The sequence below is a fragment of the Pteropus alecto genome, unplaced genomic scaffold (genome assembly GCF_000325575.1).
Source record: "Pteropus alecto unplaced genomic scaffold, ASM32557v1 scaffold21, whole genome shotgun sequence".
Taxonomy (NCBI): Eukaryota; Metazoa; Chordata; class Mammalia; order Chiroptera; family Pteropodidae; genus Pteropus; species Pteropus alecto.
Genome location: NW_006436282.1, coordinates 18,926,682 through 18,935,382, shown reverse-complemented (window position 1 = coordinate 18,935,382; position 8,701 = coordinate 18,926,682). Strand labels below are relative to the sequence as shown.

Below are 8,701 nucleotides of genomic sequence, written 5' to 3'. Positions count from 1 at the left end.
GCGGGGCGGGGGGGACACCACGTGAGTCTCTGGGATGCCCAAGCTCGGAAAGGGCTAAGTTAGCTTCTCAGGAGGAATGGTCTGAGCCGTTGTGCCATTCTTCAGCCCGTTACACGCTGGGCCCATTTTTTGTCACAGGCCAGGGTAATAATGGGCTCCTGTGGTATGATCTTGGCATTTTCTACTGAGTTCCAGATTTCTCCCCTGGGGACGCCACAACTGCTGAGTTAAGTCTGCTGATCAGGGAATGTCAATGAGGAAAGTACCACAGTAGCAGTTCTCTGAGTCACCTGAAGTGCTTGTTGAAACGCAGACTGCTGGGTACCACCTCCAAGTTTCCGAATCATTAGGTCTGGGGGGAGGCCTGAGAACATGCGTTTCTAACCTCTAAGTATTGCTGATGCTGCTGGTTTAGGGACCACACATTGAAACCATGGGATGAAAGCATGGAAGGGGAGGGTGCTGAATTTATTCTATATCACCTCTTCCTTGGCAGAAGCTTCGAAAATGACTTTTCTCTGAGAAATGGAGCCAGGTTGGTATGTGGATGGGGCTAACACGTGAACAGGTGCCTGCCCTTGGGCGTGGGTCCCTTTATTATTTCTCCCTTCAACTAGGAATGCCTGCTTCCCACACTATAGTCTCTAACTCACACACAGCCTTCATGGCTCAGGTCCAATGCCATGTCCTCCATGAGTTTTCCCAGGCCCCCAACCTCTGCACTTGTCACATTCTGCGTTGGGTTTTTGGCAAATATGTGTTCACCTTATACCCCTGAAAGTGAGTATGTGTGTATAATCAGAAGGAGGTGCCTGGTTTGTTTTGGGGTCCCCCATAGCCTCCTCACAGTGACTTGCACAGGGAAAATAACCGTGAAGTGTTTATTAAATGGAAAAGCAAATGGATATTCATGTTTAAGTCATTCTGCTTTTTCTCACTAATGCCTGCATCTTATAGTTTCCCTTTCTTAATTGAGCGAGAAGCAGTGTATGACTTCTCAACCAGAATGTTGAATTTAGTGGTTACGATCTCCATCCGATGCTCGCCTGTATTATTTCCTGCGCTAGTTATCATTCAAACATAAGATTAAGTCCCTTTGTTCTCAGAAGCCCTTGTTGTTTGTACATTTTCAGATTTCTAAGATTTTCATCTTACATTGCCTGCTCATACCGATTCAATGTTCTGTCAGCCACTCATTCATTCCACCAATTTTTATTGGGCACCAACTCTGTGTCCAGCAGGCACTGGGGATCCAGCAGTGAACAACAGCAGACAAAAGTCAAGTTGAACATAAATAGGAAACCAAAATATAGCATCAATAATATGTCGGAGGTTGATGAGGACTGTGGAAAAACTGAAGCAGGAAGTGCTGGGTGGCCAGGAGAGCAATGTCAAATGGGGTCGACAAGAAGGCCTTATGGAGGAGGCAACATTCGAGCAAAGAATTGAAGATGATGAGGGAGTGAACTAAGGGGCCAGCTGAAGAATGAAAGACTTCTGGGGGAAGAATATTCCAATCAAAGGAGCAGAAGGTCAGCACGGCTGGAGCAGAGCGAGCAATGGGGCAAGGAGGAACCGAGGTCAAGATTAACAAGAGGAGGGGTGGCCGAGAGCCTTGGTGGCCAATACGAAGATCTCGACTTTTATTCCTCATCAGATGGGAAGCCACTGGAGCATTTTGAGCACAGATGTGACAACAATCCCGCCCTATTTTAGGAGGCAAATTCTGGTACCTATGTTGAGAATAGACTGTGTTGAGGCAAGGGCAGAGAAGCAAGGAGACCAGGTGAGATGATCCAGGTGAGCAGCGATGGCAGCTGGGGAAGAAGTGGAGGTCGTGAAGGTGGGGGAAAGTTGCGGCATGCTGGGTATCTTTTGAAGGTCTTTGGAAATGAAAACAACTGGGCTTAATTCTGCACAGTTCTCATTTGTGGCTACACATTGTTCATGGGAATTTACTTACGTGTGGAACCCATGCATAGAATCTGGGGAAAGCCAGAGTTCGGGAAAAGACAAAAATGCGTCTGGCTTAACTGAATTCAACCCCTTGTAGGTCATCTTCTAAAATGAAAATTCCTGCAGCTTCAGGCTATGGCCATGCCACTCTGAACAAACCTGATCCCGTCTGATCTCGGAAGCTGAGCAGGGTCAGGCCTTATTAGTACTTGGATGGGAGACCACCTAGGAAGACCAGGTGCTATAGGCATAAAAAATAAAAAATAAGGGATTGTAAGCTGACAAGGTCCTTGCAATCTGTGAGGTCAACCAAGGGTTGCCTCCCTTAAAAAAAAAAAAAAAAAAAATCCTGCAGATTCTAGTTTCAGCATCCACTCAAACGTCCCCTCAGCATCCCTTTTCTCGAAGCAAACCCTCTCCACTTCTCCTGCCTTTTCCTCTGGATCCCTCCTGAGCTCTTTGTGAATTTCCTGGGGACATCCTGAAGCCGTGGGGGACCCACGAATTTTGAGTCCTTTGACTGTCACCCTCCGGCGCCTCTGGACAGCCGGAAACCCAGCTGGCTGGCCACAGACTCTCCTGCCAGTCCTGGGCCACCAGCCAGGGCCAGGTTGCGGAGTTTGCCGAATGCTGGAGTTCGGTCAAGAGAACAGATGTGCATTATAGGCCAATCTGACTGCAGAGAAACATTTCCCTCTACCTTTTAAAGGTGCACAATTGCCCAGTTAAGCCAAGGCAATTTAACACACATTATCTTGTTCGTAAACAGAGAGAGAGAGAGAGAGAGAGAGAGAAGGAGAAGAGGTACTCCCTCCCCGAGGGTCAGAGAGCAAGCCAAGGACCTTGGAAACGCTGCAGTGCAACTTCAGGAAACAAATGGCCATGGAAAGGGCCCAACAGCATATTAATGTCCTGGATGCTACCACACCCAGGCCAGAAGCAAGAAGCCATTGATCGTCTGTTCACTCTTCGTTTCAAGGCATGAGAGGAGCTATCTTTACACAGGGGGATGAAAGCCTTCCATTCCGTTTAAAGGAGCCCTCCCCTGCAGACTTTCACTCACTCCTCCAACACCTACCCAGCATCTGTTCTTAATCGCGCCTGCTACTTCTAGTAATTTCGTGGAATCCCAAGGAAGTGGCAGCATCTTTGTCCTTAAGACACTTGAAATAGAGCTGGGGAGACCAGATGTCCATTAAGTGGAACACCCAAGGCAATAGAGCAACGGCGCTGAGAGAACGGACTGCATAAATGAGACCCGGCCTTCTTTCTCTCCACTCCGCCTGGAATGTTCCATCCTCAGCCACCATTATCCAGCCACCTGCTGTCTGCCATCGCTTGCCGTGCACCTGGTGATAGCCATCTTCTCCTTCGAAACTGAACTTGGTTCAGTGCCTGGGTGAAACCTCCCCCAGCACGTACCTGTCTCCCCTGCTGCCTGTTCCCAGGCACCAAACACATGGAGTCCTCTCCCCACATCTGTCTCCTCCGCCACGCTATTCTCAATGCTTGGAGTGTGTGTGCTCAGTTAATACTGATGTTCGTGAAAGGAAAGTCTTAGCTTTAAGTGATCTGAGGGAGCTTAAAGAAATAGTTTCTACGAGGGCATAGGAGAGAACGTGAGCAAAGACAAGGAGGTGAATCGAGCAAAAACAACTATTACCTACTATGTGAGACATTAAGCCAACTGCTTTTCACAATATATGGAATGGAAAAAAAACCTAGGATTACTCAAAGTGTGAAACCAAAAAAAAAAAAAAAAAGTTGATTTTAAATACACTAAAGCTTTCCTGTGGGGAAACAACGATATCTGGAAATGGACATGACGTCTGTGTCACCAAGATGGTGGGAGACTTTTGAGGGGCAGCTGGGAAGGTGAGATCAGGGAGAGATGGAAGGCACGGGCAGATGCGAGAAGTCCTTGGAGCACTTGGAGGAATTAGGTGCATAGACAGAAAGTGGGAGGGAGAGAAACGCTGTCTACCAGAAGCATCGTTTGGGCTGGGCTCTGAACGACAGGTAGGAGTATGAAAAAGGCCTGGACAGTGCCTTGCACATTGTAAGATCCACAAGAGAGTTTGCAATTCATATTATAAGTCAAGTCAATAAATTTGTAATTCCCCAAGGCAATTTGATGGCTTTGTTCGTAATACTCCTTCTACCTGGAATGAATGCCCTTCACCTCCCTGAGCCCCTTTCTCCCTGGCCAACTCCTTATTTGACTTTCACGATCATGACATCTCCACAAACAACCCCCTGACCCCTGGAATCACGTCCTCTGTCACACCATCATGAATACAGTGGTCTGTACTCCGAACACGTCTCTGTCATATACTTGCCGCTCAATCAGGGGCCTGTGTGTGGCTTCCTTTAAGGTTGTGAGCATCCAGAGGGCCATGCCTGGGTTGGATTCACCTTTGCAGATGCCATGTCAGGCCAGAGCAGGCACTGGATGGATGAAAGATGAAAATGTGAGAAGAATGGGATTGCCGAGTGTCGAGAGAACAAATAGACAGATTTTGGAAGCTGTCTATATTTTGAAGACAGTACAAAGAAAAAGAAAAGCAGACATGATCCCAGGGAGAAGCCCTGCTAACCCAGGTGGTGGCCAGAAGGTGACCTTGAACATCTTTGAGGCTTTTCTAGTCATTGTTTCATCAGAGAAAAATAGCACCCCTGTTTTCACAAGGATATCCATCTGGAAGAGATCTCCACTGCAAAGATTCTTATCTCCTGCCACCGCCGCCCCCAACATATTAATAAACAGTTATGTAAGGCAGTGTTTTTATTCTACAGTCCATACACCAGCTGCATCTATTTGCTACCTCCCAAATAGGCAGGGGCAAAGGCAAATATTGATTAATGGGGTCCTCATCCAGGACCACATGCAAATGGCCAATGAGTGCTGCTCCCCTGAGTCCAGACAGGACCCAGGTAAAAGGGGAGGGAGGAGTCCTTTGTTTAAGAAACTTTCAAAAAAAATAATCAAATCCGCTGTTTCACACTTTAAGATACTGAGAAGACACATTGTTTAATGTTTGGCCCTGCCCTGTAAAACACTGGTTATGCAAGAGGCCATTTGCTTTGCCAAAAAATTCACCCCTGCCAACTTACTGTATTCCAAAAGGGTGACTTAGCTAAGTTTCGCAGTGAATTCCTTCTCCTTCAGAACATTCAGGTCTCCTCTCCCAGGATGCACTTGGGGCACAGCTTTCATTGTCTATGTACATTCCACAGAACACCACAGGCATCCATCCCACAGCACTAAGGCATTTTAATCTAGCTTTTGGGGAGAGGGACGTGCCCAAAGGCTGTTCCAGAGACTTATTTATAACAGATGTCAGCAGCCTGTGTTATAAAATGCATGCTATTTGTCAATGAAATATAACGCTCAAAGCAAAAGAAATATAGTATGTTTATTTCTACACTCTGCCATTTCACCAGACAATAAAGTTGTATTTGCATCACAGACTTTTCTTATGCCAGCGTGGAAATTCATTCTCCCTTCTCCTGGCTCTAATGGTAGGCCAATCTGTTCCACATTCTATACAACTGTAGAAATTCTAGAAGGAGAAGGGACAAAGCATATTCAGTATTTATGAATTTGTGGTGCCGTGTAGATAAATGGCCAGCTTCCCACTTCTCCTTGGCATCAGAGCAGTAAAAAACTCATTAAGTAGGAACAAATGATTCTTTCAAGGATTTGAGGGGAGCTCTTCCTCTTCTATTCTTTCTTAGTTATCTGACGAATGCATTATTATTTTCCAGATCCTTAGATTGCAGCAAGAACACGGTCAAGATATGGAGTTTTTCTTACATATAGTATTTCTCTAGTTTATTGTATGAGAAAACTTGATTAAGAAATTGGTTTGTATATTTTGAACCCTTTGTAAAAATAAATGCTAGTACTTACTCAGATGCTCGTGATTAGTTTTAATTTTTCATTTTAAATCAATTTTATTGAGGTATAATTGCATACAATAAAGTGCCTCCGCTTTTTAAGTATACAGTTCAATGAGTTTTGATGAGTGTATACACTGTCACATAATGATGATCTCAATTAAGAAACAGACTATTTCCAAAAAGAAAGAGAAAGAAAGAAAGAAAGAAAGAAAGAAACAGACTATTTCCAACACCCTAATAAGTGTGCTGCAGTCTCCTCCATCCCTAACCCTAAGGAAGTACTGCTCTGCTCTCTGTCACTATAGATTAGTTTTGCTTTTTCTAAGATTAAGTAGAAATAAAAGCCTGCATCATGTAGTCTTTGGTTTCCAGCTCCTTTTTCTCAGCACAATATATTTGAGGTTCATCCATGTTGTTTCATGCATCAGAAGCTCTTTTCTTGTTGCTGAGTAGTATTTCGCTGAATGAATATACTATAATTTGCATATCCACTCAACAGTTAATGGCCATTTGGGTTGTTTCCAGTTTTTAACTATTATGAATAAAGCTACTACGAACATTTATGCACAATTTTTGTAGGGATATATGTTTTTATTTCTCTTGGTTAATTACCTAGGATTGGAATTGTCAAGTCTGGTATGGTATAACTAACTTTACAAGAAATTGCCAAACTGTTTTCCAAAGCAGACGTTTTTATATTCCCACACAGTGTGTGAGTTCCAGTTGCTCCACATACTCAGCAACACTTAGTATTGTCAATCGTAACTTTTAGCTGTTCTCATGGATATGTGGTGATAGCTCATTGTGGTTTTGATTTCTAGTTCTCTGATAAGAGATGTTGAACAGCTTTTCATGTGCTTTTTGACTATTTATATATTTTCTTTTGGGAAATTTCTATTCATATTTATTATCCATTTTAAAAACTGAGTTTTCTTATTACTAAATTGTAAGAAGAATTTATATAGTCTAGAAACAAGTTTTTTGGGGAGGATTGGTGAGATATATGTTTTGTGGACATATATCTGGATTGCTTTCAAAGAATCGTAATTTTTTATTTTAATCAAGTCAAATTTATCTTTTAGATTATATCCTTTCTTTTCTTCTATGTTTTATAATTCCAGCTTTTACATTTAGGTTTATAAATCACTCGAATTAACTTTCGTGTCCAATGTGGGATAAAGGTCAAGAATCATTTTTTTTCCATATAAATATCCATTTGTTTCAGCATCGTTTATTGAAAAAACTATCTTTTTATAATTAAACTGCTTCGGTACCTTTGTCATAACTCAATTGACCAAATATATATTGATCTAGCCCATTGATTTTTTAAAAAATCAAATATTAAACTTCGAATCCGGTAAATGTTAAAAATTAAGTTCAATGTAATTGGAGACGGATCAAATTGGAATACGTTCAGGACATACACCCGGATGAAGGAGCTGCAGCGGCGCCTCGGGCCGCGGAGTCTGGTGGTGCTCTGCCTCTGTGCAACCAGTGCGGGCATCAGGCCAACGCCAGGAACGAAGAGATCCTGAGGTCCCTCAAGTACGTGCGACCTGGCGGCAGGTTCGAGCCCAACTTCACGCTTTTCGAGAAGTGCGCGGTGAATGGCACCCACTCCTCGCCTTCTGCCCGCGCCCAGTGACGTCACTGTTGCGCTCATGACCGATCCCAAGTTCATTACCTGGTCTCCGGGATGCCGCAACGACGTTGCCTGGAACTTCGAGGGGTTCCGGGTGGGCCGGGACGGTGTTCCTGTGCGCAGATAACAGCCACCGCTTTCCGACCATCGACATCGAGCCTCGGGCATCCCTGCTGGCCCTGCTGCTTGGCAGACTCAGCGCTGCCCTCTGGGGGTCTCATCCATGATGGTGTTTCCGCTAAACCTGCATGGAGGTACACCTGATGTCCAGGAAAATCCCCTGGGGTGGGCTCTGGGCCTGTCCATCACAGCCTCCGCCTCCCACACGGCGTGCCCCCCCACCCCCGCTCTCCCTCCACCCGCCCCCCACAATAAAGTGTCCTGTCAGCAGAAAAATAAATAAATAAAAATAAAAACAAAAACAACCCTGAAAGAAACTGCCCATACGCGTGTGTGCCCTCCGCAGGCACCAGCCTTTGCGGAGCAGGGACTGGGCCTGACTGGGGCTTGCCCACCCAAACTCTGGCGCACAATGGGCTCTCAATGTGCCTGTTCATTGAATAAACAAAAGGAAGAACGAATGAATGAATGACTTTATGGTGGCACCATAAAACGAAACAGAGCTTTGAGGCTATGGCTGCCATCCCCAGTGGAGCTATTTTTTTCCCCCAAATTTATTCGAACTCACCATAGTCCCCTGTGGTCCTTTCCTTACATGAAACAGCAACTTGGACTAGAACCGGGAGATCCCTCCCATCCTTCAGGAGGGCGAGTCTCAGTAGAGGGGCTCCCGCCTGAGGCCCCACCTGCTCCACTGCTTTACCTCTCTGCACCTCGGTTTCCTGATCTGTATTCAGTAGCATTTCTGTGAGGAGTCACAGTGCCAATGCCTCTACAATCTTCAGTGTGCCAGAAAAAAATTTCTCCTGGAACTCAGTTCGCTTTCTGGTCGTGAGCCCTCACTTCTCCGGGAAGGCTGCAGGCAACGCACTCGCCGCCCTCAGTCCCTGCGGTTCGCTGCCGAGAGGTCTAGTTCTTGCCCAAATGGTCCATCTGGACCTGGCCGCTCCCTGTCTCCAAGCTGTGTGGGTGACGGCAGCTTTTGTGACTGTCCCCTGGAGATGCCTTCCAGGGGAGACCCAGGCAGCAGCTCTGCCTAGGAAACCGGACTCAGGCCCAATGGCACAGACCCACAGTCTC

The 8,701-nt window shown here is 45.5% G+C and overlaps 2 pseudogenes; both read left to right on the top strand.

The window, feature by feature from the left end:
* Window positions 1-2,087: 2,087 nt before the first annotated feature.
* Window positions 2,088-2,206, top strand: LOC112479846 (annotated as a pseudogene).
* A 5,014-nt stretch (window positions 2,207-7,220) lies between these two features.
* LOC102886576 lies at window positions 7,221-7,728 on the top strand (annotated as a pseudogene).
* The last annotated feature ends 973 nt before the right edge of the window (window positions 7,729-8,701 follow it).